Raw genomic sequence first — 23888 nt, 5'->3', positions numbered from 1 at the left:
GCTTCACCCAGAGGTCTAGATGACTTGGTTTTGCTAGTTTAGTTAGGATCTAATGAAAGATGTAATTTCTTGTCAATAACAAATTTTAGGTTTTAGTACATATATACTGCAATAACTGCAGTTCAACTCTTGTTAAAAACCATGCCCTTCCTTCCCCAGCATTGAAATAAAAATACAGAGTAATTCCTCGGACATTAAAAAAGTCCCGAACCTCAAATAAACCTCCTAAATTATAAGACAGAAATTAGAATAGAAGTGGTATATGTAATAGTTTCCAGCTATTAATCATCTGCCATCAGAGTACTCTGCTGGTCTGATACACATAGATGTTTACAGAATGTGTTCACACAGTCATCAGCATTGACACCACTTATCTGCTAGAATAAGGACTTAAAAATCACTTTGAAAAGTTAATGGCTATGCTCAGTTTTTGCCATTCTAGCACATATATTTACCATTTGCATAGTACCTAACTATGACATTTATGTTTTGAATGTACTCAGTGAAAGTTTTCAAAATGTATTCCACATAACTGTATCCGTTTTATCATTTTCTTATAATTTGCTGCCTACAACTCATTAGTCCTTCCCAGTGCCATATATTATTTCTACAGAATTCATCTTCATATTAAGATTTTTACACAAAAGCATGTTCAACAATCTTCTCATATGACATATACAGCTGCATGAAAGATTATGGGTATCAATTTAGTAAAAAGAATACAGTTTCTGTGTGCAATTTGCAAATTACCATAATTCATAATTTCTTACATTGTCATCTTTACAATGTTTTGGTTTGCTGGGGTTCTTTCACATTCACTGTTCTACTTCTTGTCTGAATAAATTATGTTTGTGTTTGTAAACATACAGTCCTAAATGATTATGACTACTCTGTGCTGGTCTATCCACACATGGCTTAATCATGAGCACGTGCCCAAACATAGGACTCAATTCCATTTTATACATACACAAAATATATACTGGTGACACATAATTAAAAACTACCTTTACTCTTGGACTTCAATTATTTGCAGAAATATTTTATCAGAAAACTTAGGAATTCTTGAGTGTCCACTAGATTCCACCAGACCAGGTTACTCAGAGCCCCATCCCATGTCTTGGATATGTCCAGGGATGGGGAGTCCACACCCTCTGTGGACAAGCTGTTCCAGTGCCTCACCACCCTCACAGTAAAGAATTTATTCCTAATATCTAATCAAAATCTACCCTTCCTCAGCTTAAGGCTATTCCCCCTTGTCTTTTTATTGTATATGAGACCCCAGTCCATCCTGTTCATTTAGAGGGGTTTTTATTTTTTAGCAGTGACGAAAAAAATGCAGATAAAACAAAATGTACTTAAATGAGTTTTGTGGTGTACATATTTACTTTTGGTGATCATTTCAATGTGTTGTTTTTGGTTTTTTTTCTTAAATTTTCTGTCAGGGCATTTGTAAATCTCTTGCCACAATATATACCTTTAAGACCAACACTATAAAACCTGAGGATCTTAAAACAGGTACTCCACAATCACAATGCAAGGAAAGTGTAAGTATTGCTTTTAAGGACTACATCCATCTGATCATTAAATGTGTATCTTGAATAAGATTCTGAACTGCATGTTGCTGAATATTGGGTGTTGACTAAGGCCAAATGTGAATGAAATTAACAACTTTGGGAAGACCTTGCTTTTGAGGTGAGAGATTCCAAGCCTTTCTTTCTTAAACACACCACAGAATTAAGATACATGCCCTTGATTCCTGGAGGAATTGTACCAGTATAGCAGAGAGGATGTTAGAAAAGGTGGTGTGACAATGCAGGAAAGAGAAAGAGGATGGGCAGAGCTTCTTCAGGTCTCAGCATAACCATGACCATCTGATTTCTCATGTAGAGACCTCGTGGTTTTCTTTTGCCCTCACCTGTCATATTATTCTCTGTTTCTGAACTGATTTGTCATGTGTTGCTCTTGAGTTTACATAGTTTTAGTTGAGTATTAGTTCACTTTTTGAAGGAGTGGTGGGAAATCTAGTATGGCTACTTTTGGGGTTTTTTATGTTTGGTTTGTCATAGTCATATGAGTTTATTTACAGTTGCATGGTTGTTTTGTTCATTTTCTTTTACCTGTATATTATTTTGTGGTGTATACCTCTTGCCTTGCTCTGTGGGTTCTTACATGGTTTTTCCTTGGTGTGAACAAAGGGGATTATTCAAAGTCTTATTCCCAGACAAGCTACATTTGTGGGGGCAGATGGGTTGTCTCTTGGAAGAAGAGTGGCGTAGATAAATAAGAATCATTCATACCAGGGTGCATAACATATTAAGCAAACTACTGGCCTATTCTTACAGAGATTTGTCTGTTAGGTTTAATAGAAGCTTCTTTTGGCATATGCCTGCTCCTTGTTCTCTGCAAATAACTTTCTAAGAGTGGGAGCAAATGTACTGAGTTAAATGGAAGGGAACAAATGATGGAAAAAGTGTATGACAACCAATGTCTTTTTTCTTGGATGTTTTGGGGTTTGGAGAAAAGAAAAATATCTTTCCTTCCCATCCCACCCTCAGTTCTTGGAAAACTTGGAAAACTCTAGGAAAAGGATTGGTCAAAAAAAACAAACAAAAAAAAAAACCCCAAAAACCCAAAAAACCAGTTTTACTTAATTTCCAGCCTCCTCACCTGTATACATTATAAGAAAATGACACTTCCAAGGGGAATGACACAGAGGACATTGCAATAAACAGAAATAACGTCGTTTTGTGCTGTGTGAATAGCAAGCTTATGTATTGCTGTCTGTGAAATCTGTATTGGATAGCTAATGGCTGGAATAACCAATTTTATAAGCATGGAGAAATAAACCTTATTTATGAAGCAAAGTTGATACAGTAGCTGATAGAGTGGCTGTAAGCTGGAGTTCTGTGTGCATCTTGAACCAGGCTGTGTTGCCTTCATTGTTCAATGGATCAAAACAATACAGGAAGGCATGGTTCTGACTCCAAACCAGGTGATATTAATAATTTTTATTTGTACACGGATTATGCAAAATGCTAGTGTTAGGCTACTCCTAGGAGTCTCCAAGTAGTCAGCCAACTGGATGAGCAGTTTATTTTGATGCTGTGAAAGTTTAGGGCCCAGCCAAAGGTGTTTGTGACTCTTGGTTTTGCAGAAACTGCAGCATTTATGACAGTTGTGATGGTTACATTGTGCTATTCTCATAGAGATTTCATACACAATTCACAGATGATGTCTCTTGGGATAAGGAGATCTCAGCCCACCCATATTTGAAGACCTTTCAACTGTGGAAAACCTAGTCATTGAGAGTTTATCTGCAGTGAGGGTTTATAGCATCTATAAATCTGCAGAATAAAGCACCCCTAAGAGGGTATTAGCTTTTATTACCACTTGATATATTTTTCACCTTTCTTGGCAACACTGCTTTATGTGAATCGGATTGTAAGCATGGCATGTGATAGAAGGAGCTTTAGGCACAGAGTATTTATCAGAAGCATTCTTAGTGTGCTTAACATGTATTGGTCCCAGAACGGGCAATTAACATGTTACAAACATACTCTTTAATTGGCGATTCTCTCCCTTGTATCAAGTTTCTCATTACAGGAAGAATTTCCCCTCTTTGTTCCAATATTATGCAATTAGTCCATTTTTACTGAGGATATGCTTTGTGCTTTGTTCATATTCTTCTTGCAGACATAGATATATTCTTCATGTTCTTAAGAGATTCCTCTGCCAAATCTGCTAGTTACAGTGTTTATTCAATTAAATGAGACATGCTGATTTGCAATGTGGGACAGTGGACGCACTGGAAAGGAGGAAAAAAAAAAGCCAAAATTGTAAACCCAGCTGTTTATATCCATATTGTTCAAGGTAGCAATATTCTTGCTGTTGCTATTCTTATGTATAAAGACACTCATTGTAAACTGACCCTCCCTGACAAATTGTCATGGTTCAAGGGCACAAACACTCACAGCCTGACCTGCATCACAAAACCACCTGTCTGATGCCACTTTTGCAGCAGTCATCACTCTGCTGGACTTGGCTATTGCTGAACTTCTACAATTGCTTTGTCTAGTTTCATTACCAACAACTCAACTGCCAAAGTCAATGCAACATGCAATTTTTTTTAGTCACTTAGTCAAAACTGTCCTCATTGTTGTGCTCAGAGGTGGAGTTCCTAAAAGTAAACTGCCATGTAGAGAGAGTACTACAACAACTTACAAGATCAACTGCAAGGTGCTAGAATTATTTTATCTGCTTGCAATCCACTTTTCATACACTTATGCCTCATTTTCCATAGTAATGGGAAAACATGGTGTGGATCTTTTTATTCTTATAGCTTCTTTAAATAGAAAAATTATATTTCAGATAATATTCCCTAAACAGAGGGAGCAAAAAAAGCACAAGAACTGTGAGCAAACCCAGCTCAGACTGTGACTGCTGAGCTGAATTGGCTGACAAACACTGACTGATTTGTTTACGGCAATCTCATCTGAAGTCACCTGATTTTTAATTCCTCATTGTCACAAATGTGCACTTTCAGTCCTAAACCGACTAAGCACAGCGGAACATTAAGCAGAACATAATCTAATATGTATTGCAATCTGAAGTATCAAGTACAGATAAGTTGACTTATAATACATTTTTAAAAATTAATAATTTACTAAAAAGTTCTATCAAAAAGCACACTTCTGCTACATTGGTTGTAGAAGGTGTGTTTCCAGTTCATAAAGAATCTAATTTACTCATTAAAATTATCTTTTATTTTTGTCAAGAAATCTCCTATACATGCATTTTAATATTGTTCCTCATAAATTAGTTTCAGAATACATTGAGAAATCTATTATGAATGTAAAGTAAGGAAATGTACCTGGCCAAGGCTTATTCTTAGCATACAATATCTATAAATACTTTGTATTTGAGTTAAGCAGTCATCTTTCCTGCCTCTTTGGAAGTATATTGAAAGTTTTGTCCTAATTAAGACAGCAATATTTGATTTCTCACAAACACCTTTTAAATTGTGGTATATTGGCTTTTTGTCTTCTGTTGTATTGCCTGGTATTGCTAACATTGTGTTATCTTAAATTTTAGTCTGTTTTCTGTCAGATGGAAATGAGCATATGTTTCTGTTCCATTGTGTGTTGCCAGTCCTCTCATGTGATTGTATCTGTAACAGATTTGTCAGTTTTTATCACACTGGAAATTTTTTTGCACACACTTTGCACTGCAACAATAACAAATGGAAAAATTGAAGGGAATCAATATTTCATGCAAAATCATGTGCAAAACAACCCTTTCTGAATCAGTTTTCATCTGTGCAGTTTGCAGTGCTTTCTGTATTTATGCTTTATGCACAATGGTTGTTTTTATTATAGGATCATAAAAACATCCCTGAGAGTTATGACTGTATCTTTGCATTGGCAAGAAATAAAGATAAGCAGAAGTTTCAGGGTCAGGGAGGGGCTCTTGGAACAAAAAATAATTACACAGAAAAAATTGCAGTAATTATTTTTCTGTTTCGTACGAGTTTGCAATCCAATGCTCCTTGACAGGGAAGTATGGAATTCAATAATAGGGAGAGTCTCTGGAAAAAATAATTGGCACTCATTACCTGTACTTAGGGAACTGAACCCTGGCCTCTGCCTCCTATTTATCTCCTATTTACTTACCCTTAAAGAAGGAAGTAGCAGATCGTTCTTGTTTCTCCAGAACCCCTTCTACTAACACTCATCCATCCATAACTGTGGCAGCAGGTAATTCAAATCCATGTCAACCAATCTGCACAATCCCTTTCCAGCTTCCTGCCTCCACCTCAAGTCTGGTTTGCATTTTTTCCTAGTGCACTGATTTTGAGTACTAGGAACAGCAAGCAGACTGTTTTCAAAACTGTGTTTAATGACCCCAAATCCTTGCAGTACATTTTTTTCCTGCAGTCTTCATTCTACTCAGGGCTAGTTTTCCTAAGGAATGGTTATCAATTCTCATAAACTAAACCAGCCTTGAGATAGCTTCCAACCTGTGGAAGTGAAAAGAGAGTGGAAATTATTCATATTTCACACTCTTTGGCTTTGTAGAGCATTACTTTGACTTAAAAGTATGGATTCAGTTATTGAGATGCACCAAAGAACAAAGAAATTCTGGTAAATTTACCCCTTCTATTGAGAGATTTTCTTTAGGAAAAAATATCATACTTTCTTGATATGCAGAAATGCTTTGGTTGGAAATCCACAGAATTTACATACTATCATTGCAAAATGCACAGATTGCTAGTGACACTTAAGGATGCTATGTCATCAGATGATAATCTGATTACTTCATTAAAATAAAGTATCTGAAGTGTTAGACTAGAATATTTTCTCTTTTTAAACCATATGTTATGCAGCTTGCAGTTAAATATGCTGCAAAGCACAAAAGACAAGCCAATGTAGACAGACAGTAATAGCCTGTCTTGGGTTTATAGTTGTTGAATTGGAAAGCATTGTTTCTCATAGGAACCAGGGAACAGCATGACTCCCTGAACCACTGGGCACAAAGGAGCATGCTTGTAAAAGAGCTGTGTTGCAAAGCAATACAGTACATAACAGAATATATGCATTCAAATGGAGAGGAACTTCATCTCTAACAGCAGAAAGGGAATAATTCAATTTACATGTCTACAAATGTATTTTTTCATCTGTCCATCAGAAGGTAAGCTCTGTCTTAGTAAAGGATTTGTAATTCTGTATCTCTACAAAATAAAAATTGGGAAGATAAATACATTCTATTGTATAAATAATATCTTTTTTTGTTAAGGCCAGCAATACCTGATCTCTTACAGTGTGCCCAGAAAATTACTTTTTTTACAGTATACTATGCTTAAACCCACCTGGGCTGCTTTCCAAAAGTGCCAGCAGTATTGGAATTACACTAGAAGAACAGCTTGAAACTGAACTTGGGTTTGCACTTCAGCATATAGAAATTGCTTTAAAAAAAAAAGATAACTATAGGTTTCTACAGGGAAGAGCAAAACAAAACTTTGTATTAGTTTCTTTTCCTTGTGTTACTGCTTTACAGCTTCGACAAAGGTCAAGCTTAATTTTCTTTCCTTTGAGAAGTGTCACTTTGGACTTTTCCAAAGTTATAACTTCTTCACAGCAATACAAGCAAGAGAACAAAGCCCAGACCTGAGTTTTAGTCAGCGGAAGAAAATTGAGTGCAAAATGGCATGTGTTGCACATACACACTGCATCTGCACTGTTTGGGTTAAAAACAACTCATTGCAGCTGTTAAAACATCAACATTCAAATGCAGTATCATGAGTCCAGTATCTGACTGTACATCTTCAGATTATGTTGGCATTTGCTTTGGTGATCAGGTACTTAAAGAGTGATTCAACTCCAAGATCATTCATTATTCTTCGGATGTTATTAATTGTTTATCTTTAATATATGAACTTATTCCTGTAAGTCTTTGGCCAAGATTTAAGATTTATTACAATGATAAAATTTTCAGGTGTCAGAATAATTTTTAAATGAATGTGTTCAGAATGAGGATAACCACATATAATCTTGAGTGATACATATATTAATTGTAGAAAATGTAAAATATGTCAAATAATGTAAAATAATTCTATTTGAATTCCATTTTCACTTATTTCCTTGGATTTATACAAGTATAAATGAGAACATAATTAAACTCTGAAGATGACCATGTCCTCTGCTTTAGTGAAATAAGGTCTGAAATCAAGTCAATCCTATCAAAGTTACACTCTTTGATGTGTTGTATAATCCCACTTCCTCAGCACTTCTGTGGTCCAAAACAATCCCTGCAGACCTCCCTTTCATGGGCCAAGTATGTCTTGGGGTTTGTGGAAGAAAAGGATGAAATAAATAATTAATTATTCTAGTGAGCTCTTTATACTATAGCTATACTATATCTATCTGTATCTGTAGAGACTATGAAGCTGGTACCTCTCTACACATAACAGTAGCAAAAAAAATTCCACTTCAGAAGTAGATTCATCTTCATGTGCAAACTAATTCAGTATCTCTGAAAGCAGATACATACAACCTGCCACAACATGATGATCTAAGAAATCTGTCAAAGTATCATAGAGGAAAGGATCAGAACAATATTTTAATCCTTTTTTTTTTTCTCTAGCAGAGGCAAAGGGAAAATCTTGCCACCCCGGAGTATTTCTTAAAAAGTAGCCAAGGAAAAATTATAAGAACCACATTTATGTATTCTAGCACTCAGATTTTTTCCTCTTGGTTCAAGTGAAACCTTCATTGAAGGTTTCTGCCCAAGGCTGGCTGGAGGGCATAAACATTTAAGCTCAAGCACACTTGTTTCAAAATTACTGCAGGGAGAGGAGATAGTTTCTGAGCTCTGAATGATACAAGGCTCTCACACACAGGCTTGTATCTCAAGGTCATTGGTTTCCATTTAAACACTCATGCTGTATGATCTTGAACAAAAGATTTGTTTTTCTCTTTTCTGCTTGGTGAATGCCAGTGGCATTCTGACTGACTGAAAAAATCACGGTGATTTTACAACTGGAAGAATATTTGAGTCAAAACTGACACATTTGCACGCCATTTCAAAACAAAGGAGAGTTTTTAACACATTAGTAAAATGGCTTCTAAAATTTTCTAGTTGTTAATGTTGTCTGTCAAAAGTAATGGACAAATAACCTTGATTTCAATTTCATTTGCTTTAGTTCTTACATCGCTTGTGGTCATTAAATAGTTGCTTTGTCTGTGTTTTCATTCATGACAATGAAATTGGACATTTTATTGAGAAAATTGGAATTTGGCAGGAAACTGAAGCCTAGTATCATTTTTTTTGTAATATAAATAGCGTAATAAATGATCAGTGCTATATTTTTTTCCAAGTCATTATTAGCCCTTGTTTGTCTTACATTCATGCTTTTTTTGTTTCTTCTGTCATTATGCTACAGCTGCAAAGATATTGTACCTTTTAAAGCTGTGTTTAGCTTCCCTAACAGACACATGTAGATGCCAAGAACATTACACATAATGACTGCATCTGTTAATGCTTTTGTGTACAGAAAAAAGTAGATATCCATCAATTACCATATTTTTTCTGGGTAATACCAAGTAGCAATATATTCAATGCTTCATTTGCTTTGCTACTTTGTAGTGAATATTTGCTTTATAAACAAATAATGACACTTTTAAATTTAAAAAAAATGAAAAAGTAATAGGGAGACACCAGAAGGGAAGCAAAGTTTCTCAACCAGTACTATTCCATATAAATTTAAAAAAGAACTGTGTATAACAGAATGAAGCTGCTTCATTTTCAAAGTTAAAGATTTTGTCATTGACAACAATGGAATAAAGATATTACCTGAATTGGAAAAATTACTTTTAGTTGAAGATAATTTTTAAATTTACATGCTCACTCTTAAAAAAACCTTTTTCCATTTGAAGAGGAAATAACCATCATTAAGAATAAAATTTAGCTCTGTGTTAACGTATGTACTTGATATTTTTAATTTGGCCTTCTAAATATGTGAAAAATTTAGATAGTGAGGTATCTACACTTTCATAAAATTTATGTAAGAGAGATATTATAGAACCATAGAACAGTTACAGTAGATACTATAGAACTGTAGAACTTAGGTTGGAAAGGACATTAAAGATCATCTAGCTCTAACTTGCCTGCCATGGGCAGGGACACCTTTCCACTAAATCTGGTTTCTCAAAGCCCCACCCAACGTGGCCTTGAATAATTAATATATAAATATCCAAGTTTAGAAATGCACAAGTAACAAATTTTAGATATTACTTTTATAGTAAAAGATTATTTAAGGGGAAATATTTCACACACAAAGGACAGCAGGGTTTTTTAATGGTGTAATGTTTAATTATCACCAGAACATGTGTCTAAACTCTTTTTCTTGAAACTTCCCCAAAACCATCGTGCCATTAAGTGTAAGTTTACTTTGATTGTATAACCTGCACCTTTGCATAAAGCTTTCATAGTATTTGTAATTATTCTTTTGGCATAGTCTAATAGCAGTTATCTACCACATCGGAGACTGACAAATGATTTCTAAAATCTTATTGTGCTTGAAAGGAATATACAATTTAATGCTTATGATAATTTTTGGGGTAATGCATTGATATTCTGTCTTTATCTGAGCAGCTCTTCTTATTCTTCATTCTCTGCAAAAAATGTATGTATCTCTGTAAGGATTACAATACCCTACTACTTTTGGTAATCATTAACATTTTATTTTCTTGGATACTTTCTAGACTGTGTTACTTTGAAGATTTGTTACACTTGTGCATTTTTTTTTCCAGCATGAGACACCTTTCCTTCCATGGCTACAAAGCCTGGATGGAGTGGGAGAGGGAAAGCATACTCAGATGAATCCCAGACTTCCAGATGAGAAGGAGCCTTGGCAGGCAGAGAGTGCTTCAAACCATTCCACTGCCAGGCAAACAGCTTAGAAAAGCAGGAAACTTAAATGATCTTAAACTTTTCTATAATAATAATACTAATACTAATACTAATACTAATACTAATACTAATACTAATACTAATACTAATACTACTAATAATAATTTTGTAATTAATTAATAATTACACAAGATATACTTGTTGTGTAGCTGAATGTTTAAATGACAGAGAAGTAGTTGCTTACTGAATCATACTGAAGAAAAAAATAATCATTTAGGAAATGCATTTTTATTTAGTTGAGTATCAAAGAGAATCATTGCTCAATTTCAAGGAACATGTATTTATTAAAACAAAACCAAAAAAAGGAAATTACATATGTATTTTTTCCCTGTAAATAATGAACAATATGGGATGGGAAAAAGGGGAAAATGAGCAGTCTTCAGTATATTCAAAAGGCAGTTATTAATTAATTACATATTCTGATATAATTTTTATTGATAGAAATAAGTCACAAATAACGATGGTTATGTTCTTTCAAAATGTTGATTCAGGTCAGAGTTAGGGATGTATGGATGCCTTTTCAAACCACAGAACATTTTCATTTTTATTCAGAATTGATTACTGTAATTTTGAGCTAGCACAGAATTCCTATATAATTTAGCCTACACAGATAATTTAAATGCATTTAACTATTTTATATCAATATTCTAAGTGTATAGGAAAAAATAAAGAACCAGATTCAGAGTTGGGGAATATAATAATTTTCAAATTCTGCAGTCAATCAAAAAGACACAATACTTTATCTAGATACATAATTAATTCTATATTCTTCATATTTCCACCAGACTTGTCAAATGTAAAACAGAAAATTCAAAAGTAGTGAAGGTCTGTGAAGAATTTGTCTCAGATAATAGCTGAATCCAAAGGGTTTCAATACCTAACTGTATCCAGGTTCACTGGTATCAACCCAGTAAGCATATAGAATGAGAGCATGTTGCAATAATTTATTTCATTTCATGATTCCTACTGCTGCACAGTGCAATATGCAGGGCCCAATATAGCAACATAAGCTAAATAGGTACTGTCTGAAAACCTTGAATTTGGGAAACATAAAGAAATTTAAAGTAGGAATAAATAAAAAAATCTTAATAAACAATTAATTACATTCTGGAAAGGGAAGTAGTCAGAAAAAGTCACGTGGTTCATATAAACCTTCATAATGTTTTAGAGTCTTCTGGAGAGCAGGAAATACAACTACCCAAGATGAACTGAATGAGGTATGATTTATTTCTTGAAGTCTTTCTATTTTGTTTCAATTATTTTTGCAGCCCTCAAAACTAAGAGTCAATTTTCTCCTGGTTTTGCACAAGAAGCTTCCATGAACATGCTTCCTGATGAAAAATCTCTCCGCAACCTTCATAAAAAATAGAGAAAAAAAACTCTAATAAAGAAAGGGCATTCTAATAATTTGCCTGGCTTTATTTTTAACTGTACTTTCTTAGAAACTTAAGGGAAATAGCCTAGGTAATGCAGAAAGAAGTAAAAGAAGCCTTATAAAGAACAGACCAAAGAACTGGGTAAGAAATTGGCCAAATTATCTGAAAATGTTGGAAAAAAATACACTTAGTTTTATAATTCCCTGCCAGATTGCGAAAGATCAGACAGTCTTGTGTCTAATTATTCTAAAATAAATTAATAAATGTTCACTCTTAATAGAAAATTATGGAACATCATCTTTCTGAATACTTATTTCTGTTTGTCCAAATGACCTTTTCTCAAAGCAAATGATAGGTGTAGCACTCAGCTGCAGAATTTTTTTACTAATGTTTTCACTTTCCCTGTGAAAGCCTGAAAATTTTTCTAAAGCTTGCTTTTTCTAAAGTTTGAAGCTTGATTTTGCATTCTCAATAGTGTGACTATTGCTAATGTCTCTTACTCACCCCAGGGAGTGGCTACAAATGAAATTAGAACCACCTAAGGCTTTTAAACAGGTGGTCAGGGTGGGAATACCATTAGTGGTTGCACATTTATTGGTGAGCTGCATGATGTGGGTTGTATTAAATCTCCTGGTCTGATAGTTACGCTGCTATGGATCACTGAGCTCTAGAAATGTATACTTCAGGGGGTTAAATTACAGTATCAGCTTTTCTGGTAGATGCAGCACACAACCCCAAAGGACATGAAATGCCTGCAGTGTTTGTGAAATTGTTACAAATATATCCAGAATGTTTTTCCATAGCAGTGAATGATAGTAAGTAACAAATTTAGTCCCAAAATATTAGCTGCTGCAAATGGGCTGAATACCGTGATCCAAATCTAGTTAGTAAGATGAAATTTTCATCTTTTCTTGTTAGAAAAGATGAAAAAACCCAACTTGGTGTGTATGTAAAAATAATTTATTGTACATTACTTGAGAAAGAAGAAATCAGTTGTTTGTCCAAAATATGGGATTATAGTGTAGCTGGATTGACATGAAATCAAATGATATTGACCTGATGTAAGCTAGTTCTAATATTTGATTTGCTGATACTGCAGTTAATGTCCTGGACCCCTCTGGCAGTAACACCTAGAGCAATGGCCTTTCCATGGATCTCCAGTGGAGCTATTTGCTGAATGATATTCATCTGCTTGTTTTATACCCTTGAAATCGAATCTCTACTGGGTCATCATGATTTAAGATTGATTTTTGTACTACTAAGAAAGCCAAGGAAGTACACGAGGCCAAGCTGGACTGCAGCCCTAAGAGACCCATCCAGCTTGTGAAACTTGTTCTTAAACGCTGAAGTGCCCTTTTCCAGCAAAAGATTCCTGTTTGCCTTGGGTATTTTTCTTTCTGTAAACTGATCTCCTCTAACTTTTAGAAAAGAAAAGATATTACAACATTTTGCAGGTGATACTGCCATTAAAATGAAAAAATACTGTAGAGCCAAAATGCAATCATCTTGAAGGTAGTTCTTTATCAGAAGCTGAGTCTGGATCAAGGTAATGTAACTTCCTTCAGATCTGAATATTTTCTGAAATGATAAATTGCACCAGGAAGGACTTATTTCACAGTTTTATGACTATATGTCATTAATTTTAATAATGTTGTTTTTAGAAGAAATAATGGGCATTCCCTAAATCATGGACAATATGTTTTAAAACAAAGCATGTGCAGGTACCTAATTCTTGAATCCTAACAGCCTCAAGATTAGAAGAATGGTACTCCTTATCAGACACAGGCTTTGTCTTTTTCTAGTTCAATTTTTTAGTAGAATGTTATCAGTGGTTAAGTGGAATCTGTGCAGGAGGCAATCTCATTAATTTCTAGTGTAGCAATACTGGAGTGGTAAGAAATGTATTCACAAGCCTCTGATGTGCATGAGGTTATCATTAATCTTTACACAACCAACTTAGGCAAAAAAAAATGCTTTCGCTTTGTGTATCGCTCCAGTTTGAGCTGAAAAACATTCCAAGGTGAAAAAAATGTGTAAATTCCAAAAAACTGTGAAAATATATATGTGATTTCTAGAATACTTTGTGAAACGAGATTGGTAATGCAGGAACATAAATGACTTAGCATGTATTTCTCTGTATATCAATAAAATAAACAGTCTTGTAGAAATGGAATTTAAGTAATTAATTTTAGTTTATTTTTATGGTGCTTGGTACTACCCTTCACTCTACTTTTATAAGTATTTGATAGAGGCATCATTATCAGAATATCTGAAAATATTTTTATCTTCATGAGAATGTGAAATATTAATCTATTTTAATATCTGGGCAGAGGAGGAACTAATGGGTTCACTCAACAGTAATCTCAGAATTGAAACCTTTAAACTGGTAATTACTGTAGATCCCATTAAGTCATTGTAACATTTTCTCAGAAGTACAAGTTACTGCAAGTGCTAAAGTTATGCTGTTCTTTAGTGTGCTGGTTTGTATTTTTCTTTTTTCTTTTTTTTTTTTTGGAAAGGAAAGAAAGGAAACAGTTATGGAAATAATTCTCTGTAAGGACCTTGGCAGCTTTCTTTAGACCTGAGAAAAGCCAATCAGAGACTGGTATTAGGAACTGACAGCCCAGCACTCTTAATACTCCTGTTTTCATTCCCTGCATGAAAATGTTGGAATGCCTAGCCTTGAAACGATTTCCAAGCAAGTGAAAGGCATGAAAGCAGTAAGGAATAGTTAGCATGGGTCAACAAAGGGAAACCATGCATGAGCAGGTCATCTGTGAAGAAACGTCTGTCTTGCTAGATGAGGGGAAAGCTGAAGATATTGTCTACCTAGACTTCAGTAAAAGTTTCAGCGCTGTCTTCCATTAGTCCCTTATGAAAAACATGATGAGCTATGGACTGAATGAGCAGACAGGGGGGTGGACTGAAACCTGACCTACTGGATGGGCATAGAGCAGGGTGATTGGCAGTGCAAAATGTTGTTGGTACCTGAACTGGCATTATACTACATATATGTATTTACTAGGGATCAATACTGGGTCCAGTGACCTAAATGATGGGGTAGAGTTGTGCCCTCAGTAAGTCTGCAGATGACACTAAATTAAGAGGAGTGGCTGATATGACAAATTATTGTACAGCTGTCCAGAAGAACCTCAACAAGCTGGGGAAAGGCGCTGACAGGGACTTCATGGTATTCAAAAAAAGAGTGTAGTGTTCTACACTTGGAAAGGAAAAACTCCAAGCACAAGAACAGGGAAGGCAACCAGATGAAAAGCAGCTTTGCAGAAAGGGACCTGAGGGTCCTTGTGGACACCACTTGAATGCAATGGCAAAGGCCAGAGGTATCCTGAGCTACATTAGGAGATGTGTTACCATCAGAACAAGGAGGTGCTTCTTCCCTTCCACCCAGCAGAGGTAAGGCCAGTACTGAGTGCTTGTGTCGAGCTCCCAGCCCCACAGCACAAGAGGCACATGGAGCTACTGGAGGAACTCCAGCCAAGGGCCAAGTAAAGGGATGAAAGTACTAGAGCACCTCTCCCGTGAGGAGAGATCTCTGGCTGCTTAGCCAGGAGAAAAGGCTCACAGGGATCTATGTACATGAACCTGAAGGGAGGCTGAAAGAACACAGAGCCAGGCTCTTAGTGGTGCCCAGCGACAGGCAACAGGCTCTGGGTGGCCTTGCAGGCTGTTTGCATCAAATGAGCTATGGAAGCCCCTTCTAACCTCAAACATTCTCTGATTCTGTTAAGGATTCTAGACTATTTTAGCAGGCTGACAGATATATGAAACATACTGGGGGCATCTGCTCTTCTGGAATGAAAACCTGGATACCATATAACACTTGACGTTTTTCTCCAGTTTATTTTACTGAAAAGATTATAAAATAAGTCACAGAAAAGTAATCAAAAATATTTAATTCACCTGTGAAATAACAATAAAACCAGCCTAAACAGTCTCATTTTGTCTCTGTAGTAATTATTTATTTTATTAGTAATTAATAAATACTTATTAATTATGGAAAAAATTGTACCATTATTACTGACCCATAAGTTTCAATAGGCATGAAAGACTATATTGATATTTCAGATAAAAATATAACAGGCAATATTTATTTCCATATGTTGTAGTGCATTACAGCCTGTGAAACTAGCAAAAATCAACTACAGTATGTTCAGCAAAATACAGTTTAGTGTTAAGTACTACCTTCCATAACAGCATTACAAGGCATATTATGCACAGGTGGACTGGGTATTACACTGAAATATAATAGAGTGTGTGGTAGCCAGAAACATCAAACTGATTTAAACCCATAAATTTTTACTTATTTGCAGGCTTTTATCCAGACTAGGACAAATAATATTTTGTCCAACATTTGAACCAAGCAACATAATTTGGATATCCAATCTACTTGTAATATAAATTAAAAAATGACAAAGACATTCCTAACTCATCTGAACAACTGAAAATAAAGGGGTTAAAAAGCTGCTTGGTTTTAATGAAAAAAAGTTATCATGTCAGTTGATTACTGTCCCTGTTAAAGAAAATGAAGACAGAAACTGATGAAGAGGAGAAGCCAAGTGTGACTGTGTGCATCACAGTGTAACTATATATGGAGATCACAAAATATGAAAATCATTATAGCTTTGAAATTTGTCTTTACATGCAATTGCTTTGGATGCCATCACTTAGCTTCTGTCATTTGTTGGAAGTGAGTTATCTCTCAACAGGCATAAAGCTAGTATTTTTCTTTGCGGCATGAAGATTAAAATGATTAATTGCAAAATCTTGGTATAATCATTCCACTGTGTAGGGGCTGGTCCATTGCATACATCAGATAACAGATTTCATAGAATCATAGAGCACTTTGGGTTGTATGGGACTTTCAAAGCTCATCTAGTCTAACCCACAGTTTGCACCTCTTTGACTATATCTATGCAAAGGGAAATCATCATGGTAAAAATAAGGTGTACAGAAATTTATAATTGTTACATTCAACTACTTTTAATAAATAACTGTTTCTCGTACTTTAATAATTTAATAATTTCTTTTTTTTTGGTCAAAAATCTGACACGACTTTTGCCTAGGAATCTGGAAGCTGTGTCTTTCTATTAGTAATTGATTGAAGAGTAAATGATACTTGGTGAAATAAGAAGTCCATAGGATTTTCATCTGAAGTGCAAAGCATTTTATGTAAGCTTATAAGGGTGTGGTGGTGTACCCTCCCACTGCTTCCTTGGGGCCTTCCATGATCTCAGGAATTCCCATCAGGCCTTGGCCTTTGTGTAATGATTTGGCCAATAAAGTGTCCCTTGGCCCTACCAGGAACTCTTTCATGGCTACAGTGGAGGCAGTACTGCCTATAGCAGGGGCTTTTGCTGCCTGACCAAGGTGGGGAACAGGTAGTAATCTGCCATCCCCATCCCTCTTAGAACATCACTTACCTTAATTGTATTCCAAGCGGAATGGTGCCATTGTTACAGGATTTCTTAACAGCTCCACCAATTACCACCCTGGCAGGCAGTCAGGACAGAAACTGACTGATGGAAGGTGCTGTGCAGGTCTGGATTTGGACTCGATGATCCTTGTGGGTCCCCTCCCACTCAGCTTTATTCTGACTAAAATCAATCAATTTGCAACCCCAAAAACAACAGTCTCAAGTGAGGTCCTTTAAGTTTTCCTGGACCACAGCAGGCTATGTCAGTGTCTCCCTCAGAGTGGGAGACCTGTCAGAGCTCTGAAACTGCCAGGTTCACAGTGCTCACAGGACCACCACCGAAAACCAAAAATGGGGGCTGGCTGATACCCCCACTCCTCAAAAATCAACTCTCACTTGTTGAGAAATATCAAGAAATTTGACATGAGTATTTCACAGAACTCAAGGGGAATTTTTTAACAAGTGCCTTTGTATTTCCATACACAGATATATATCTCTTTGTGTTTATGTGCATGTGTGTGTGAATTGATTGAAATACTCTATATCTAGTATAGTATAACTATTGCCATCTTGGGTCTATAATTGTAGTGAAATCCACTGTCTCACTCTGTAAAGGTTAAATTAGTCAATGATTAAGAGCTGTTAAATCCTTTAGATATAAACTATTGAAACAGTGTGAGACTGAGATTGGATTTGGCCATACTTAAGCTCCATCAGAAGTTTAGAACACAAGGGTTTCTGCTCCAAAACTTGTGACTCCAATGGGAGACTCTCTCTCACCCTTTTGCATCTCTTGTCTCTCTGTAAACCATTCTAGCTTGATTCCAATTCAATTTTCCTTTGTTTCATCTATGTAGTGAGTAACAAAGTGAACTTTGACATTGAACTTTATTAAGTCACACCTTCACAAATTTATATGAAAACTGGTTTTGTTAATACATTTGACAGTGATTCTTTTAGTGCCCTAAACCACTAATTTCTGACAAAGAGTTAGAAGCTTGAGATACAAGAAATGCTTGATTTATGTTCTGGTTTACTATTTGAATTATAGACAGTAAGAGCAATAACTTTCAAATAAATAAAAAGCTAATGGTGCTTGTAAAGTTTCTTTATGTGTGTTGTGACTAGATGATATAACTACACTCTCAAAGGAAACAAAATGAATTAAAATTACTGTAAACTTAGCTATGTGACATAGCTATGGATATTTTATTTAAATACTAATTAGTCTGCATAGATATTAAAATATCTATATGGAACAATCAAATATTCTCTTTGTATATATAAAATATCTTCCTGCTATGAATGATGAGTAGAGTACAGGAAAAAATATCCATAATACAACATCTTTTTTTTTAATATATATATCTTCTTCTTCTTCATTACTTGAGTGTGATTTAAAAACTAAAACAGTCTGCAGAATATAGCCCAGGTTTGCTTCTTTGTTTGCTCATAATAATTCCAGCAAGAGGTGCATATACTCTCTCATTATACCATTCTAAAACATCCTTAAATTGAATAATACAGGTCTGCTTGAAAGAAATTACAAGTAAATATATGTTAGAAAGAGAGGGAGAGGAACAGGTGGAAGACATGCACAGTGTTTACCACAGAAATTATTCATGTCTTGTTTTCATAGCAGAGAAGGTATAGATGAAACTAAAAGGACAGAACAAGGTAATAAAAACAATTTGGATGAAAGAATGCACAAATGCTTATGCATTGAGATTGTATCACACTGTGACTGACCAAGCTGCGCTCTGCAATTACAGTAATTTCATGACTATAAGGCGCACTGGATTATAAGGAGCACTTTTTTTTGCAGCGAGGATCCACGTGCAACAAAGTAATGAATTAGTAACAATCATACCAGCTGTGTTATTTTGGGTTACAATAAAGGATGTGATCAAAGTTTCTATTCTATCACTTTCTGTTGTGACCAGGTGGGGCAGTGATCCTTATCTCTGTGGGAGATATTCTGCTAATGGGCCATCCATTGAAACCAGTAGGGCATTGTTCTTTATCTTTGCACCTCCCATCCTTCCTCCACGGAGTTGTCTTCTGCTAATGGCCCACTGAATCCCACTGTGTGACTGATAAAATTACTGCATCCCATTGAGAGTTGCTCCAGCCAGAGGGGAGAGCCCAACCTTTCCTACCTAGATAAAAACTGAAATTCTGGGACATCAAGTCGCCCTCTTTTCCCTGGACTCCAGAGAAAAACCGGACTTTTTTCCCATATCATCGCTGGACCTTTGGAGGGAGGGTGCACCCTTCTACATGACCACTGCTTCAACTAAACCACATCTGTCACTCTAGGAAGATGCCACCATTTAATGGGACTGCTACCAATACCCTGACTGATGGGTGTCACCCTGACGGGGTGTCAGGTTGTGCTCTGACTTTGTGTCTTCGTTTGGCGGACAGGTGTCTGCTAAGAAAGGCAGGAACCTCTCTTTGAAATGGAGAATGTAAACCCCCTCCCTCCAAATTATTGTAATTTTGAAATTAAGGGGCTCTGAAGTAAAGATATGGCAATTAGGAATAACAGCTCTTTACTAGGGAAATCAAAATAAAAATACAGTACTACAAAGAAACAAACTCCAAGCCCTGACAGAGTACAACCTGACACCCCATCAGGCAGGGTATTGGTAGCAGTTTGATTAAATAGTGGCTGCAGTCTTCTTGCAGTGGCAGATGTGGTTTAGTTGAAGCAGTGGTCTTGTAGAAGCTGCAGTTTCCTTCCAGAGGTCTAGTAGTGATGTGGAGAAATCTCATTTTTTTCTAGAGTCCAGTAGAGAAAGGGCTACTCAGTGTCCTAGAATTTCAGTTTTTATCTAGGTAAGAAAGGCTTGGCTCTCCCCTCTGGCTGGAGCAACTCTCAATGGGATGCAGTAATTTTATCTGTTACACAGTGGGACTCAATGGGCCATTAGCAGAAGATAACTCTCTGGAGGAAGGATGGGGGGTGCAAAGATAAAGAACAATGCCCTACTGGTTTCAATGGATGGCCCATTAGCAGAATATCTCCTGCAGAGATAAGGATCACTGCCCCACCTGGTCAGAACAGATAGTGATAGAATAGATACCTTTGGTCACATCCTGCATTATAACCCAAGACACTTTGTCAGTGTTTGGGGTTTGTTTCGGCTGCAGTTCGGCTAGCAGCTCACACTTCTGGGTTGGCAAATTTCCAATCTTTGTCCATATATAAGGCGCTCCGGAGTATAAGCCACACTTTTGGGTTAGGACCAAAATCTTAGTCAAAAGGGTGCACCTTATAGTCGTGAAATTACGGTACTCTTTCTTTAGAAAGAGGGTAACACAGACTTTGAAGACTTCCATTTGCACATGGAGAAGCTCTATCAAGATATTTTACATTAAGAATATGGGAGGAGGGGGAAGGGGTGCTGTATGCTTTGCACCATTCTTTTGTCCTTATTAGAAGTCAGAGAATAAAACATAGAATATATTATTTTCCTAATTATCCCAGTGCTGAACATCTTTCAAATGCAGAGATTAGAAAATATGGAATATGGATTAAAGGCTACTTTTCTGTCTGAATATTGGGCTATAAGTGTATTTTAATGTAGAACAGAGGTTCTTATTTTGTGGGGGAAAGCCTTGCAACTAGACTTAGGATGCATATCAGGGCATCATTTGGTAGTGACGATGAGATGCCTCAGCTTTTAGCTGCCTCTGAATCAGTGATGTTCACCCAACAACCAGCATGAACTTCATTACTGGTAAAGACATGGAGTAGATATTCAGACCAAGAATCCTAAGGTACTGCAGCAAATATAATTTTTCTTATTGTTTTTTCTTTTTTTTCTTTTTTTTTCTTTTTTTTTCTTTTTTCTTTTTTCTTTTTCTCCCTGAAACAGCAGTCGAACTTTATGAGAAAGTGCTTGCACAGCAAGTTTCACAACACAGGAGGTAGAAACTTAGAGGAAATAGAGTTAATCAGCTTGAAGATTTAAACTTACCTGATTCTTGAAGGCTCCAGAGGTTGGAAGAAAATAAATCTTTGTGCTAATTTTTGATTGTGGGAAAACAATCATTCTTGCTCATAGCAGTTCTGTTTAATATAATAAAAATCAATAAATAATAATTCGTTACAAACAAACAAAACACTCCCTAACATTCAGAAGTTTTTCTTTTTTTTCCTCTTTCTAAGACAATGTTTATCATGACTGTTTTGGCTCCTGATGTTTCTGAACAAGCTCCATTAAATTATTTTTAAAAATTGCTAGGGTTTACAGTGGAAACGGATTTCACACCTCAGACTCCTTCCTCCCAATCCCCTGTGCAAATCCTCAGCTGTATGTAGATGCCAAGTCTGCATGGTCAGCTCTTAAGTGCCTGAAAATCATGAGCACAGGAAGCACCTTTGGCTGGAAGGACTGTAGCACCCTTCATTTTCTTCTCTTCTCTTGATAAGCATACTTAACACTGACTTTTAGAAGACAGTTTAGCACACCACAGTGTCTACAATCCTCTTTGTCTGGACAGCCAGTTGGAGGATAGAGGAGGTTAGAGCTTTTGCTCTCAGAAATAGCCAGTCTTAGAAGCTGAGTCTGGCTTGCACAGTCATGATAGCTGACATGCGTTCTGTAGATCTTTCTTTTTTTCTTTTTTTAAAATACTTTCTAAGAGACCTTCTCTTGTGTGATACCTGAAATCATCTGAATAAATGCACAAAGGGTGCTGGGAGCAGAATGTAGGATTCACTTTTAGCATTGAGCTTGAACTAGCACTTCCTGTCTCCCCTTGTAGAACAAGAGGGCCATATGCACCCACGGTTTGTTGGATAAAAGCTCTTCTGGGAGTTGGAAGAAGTCAGTTCAAACCCCACAAATGTGAGGAGTGGAAGACTCCAAATGTAATTTTTTAAAAGTAATTTTCATGTGGTTTTACACATTAGCAAAATAACATGATAATACTAAAAAGAAACGGAAAAGTGACCTGTTTTTCGTTTCTAGAAGGACTAATTCAAGTCCCACAGACAGAATTCTGGGCTGAGGATCAATCACATCAATTTGCAGTTCTACACTCTCTGCTTCTTACTGCTTTTTTAATTTTTAAAACTGTTATTAACTCTCCATTTATTTTCAGCACTGTAAGACTTCAGTGGCAGTGCTGATAAACTACATTTAATATCTCACTTTGAAAATTAACTAAGGTTTACAGTGATACTAAAATTAGATGAAGAATATCACAGAAAACACAAAAGTTGTTCAGGATGGAGGCAATATAAAAAATCTGGGATAATATTTAAATCCACTTTTATTTTCTTTCTGGACAAATAAATGGAACCAAACTTATACTTTAATATAATAACTGTTACTAGTCTTAAATAAATCATAAATAGCAATAGAACACTGAAGTTACATAAAGTTTATAAAAAAACCAGACATTAATAGAATACGACGCTGCTGTATACTTTGAAAAAAAACCATACGTGCCATTCTACTCTTCCAAAGAACAGGATTATTAAAAAAAAAAAAAAATCCCAATCCTACATTCCAGAAAACAAACAAACAAACAAACAAACAGACAAAAACTTGAAAGCGACAACATCCTAAAAACTGTTGGAGAAAACTGAAAGCATATTATCTATAAAAAAAGTAAATTGTTACAGTTGAAATAATGCAAGAAAAATGTAGATACCAGGAGAGACATGAAGGTAGTGAAATTAGTTGGAAAGATTTGCCTTTTCTCTGTTTGTGATTTGTGGAAAAATAGCCCTAATGATTTTGATCATTCAAGGCTGAAGTTTCTGGGAGAGGCATCATAAGAATTTTGATAACTTAAATTTCTTAATTTTTCAGTGGCAGGAATCAGAGTATGCGTCTCTTTTTTGCCCCATCATTTCCTTGGGTTCATAGCGTGACTCACATACCCCTTAGCACAGCAATTGTATGTTTGAGAAGAGGAAAATAAGTAAAAGGTTTCTGAATACATTTAATTCTGTCAGTAGCTGATACAATTCTTCACTATTTCTCATGTAATGTATTTTCTATTTCATGTGTTTTCTATTACAGTGTGCTTTGCTTTCATTTTGTACCTCTGAGAGCCTTTGCCACCTAATCACAGGTATGGTAAGACTGAGGAAAACATTCCCAATTTTACTGCTCAGATTGATGGTATTGCAGATACTGACAACTTACATCATCACTAATTAGTGCTTTCCAGCAGTTTCCTCTACTAAATAGCAAAAATTAGATGTTAGGGTCTATCAGGGCTTCTATGAAATACACATACACTCAGGTGGAGAGTGGACCATGCAGTATGGATTTACTGGATGAGAATGATGACCCAGGCAGGATTTCACTATACACCTATAAGCACAGAGGAGTTGGAACAGGCTGTAATGATCAAAACTCACAACATTATGTTCTATTCAATGTGAAAACTGGTTTAACTTAGGGCACACCTGTGACTACTGTAATGTACAATTCTTTAGTACAGTATCAGTGGCCAATGATGAAAGCAGAGCTTGGTGAGATCATAGTGTGGTTCCAGAGCTACAGGAAGACTGCAAGGGGGATGAAGACGACCAGAAGTTGGTAAACATTTTCCTGTGGAACAAAACTATAAAATCAAGGACT

The sequence above is a fragment of the Catharus ustulatus genome, chromosome 2 (genome assembly GCF_009819885.2).
Source record: "Catharus ustulatus isolate bCatUst1 chromosome 2, bCatUst1.pri.v2, whole genome shotgun sequence".
Classification (NCBI taxonomy): Eukaryota; Metazoa; Chordata; class Aves; order Passeriformes; family Turdidae; genus Catharus; species Catharus ustulatus.
The sequence above is the reverse complement of the archived record's forward strand: the minus strand, read 5'-3'. Positions refer to the sequence as shown.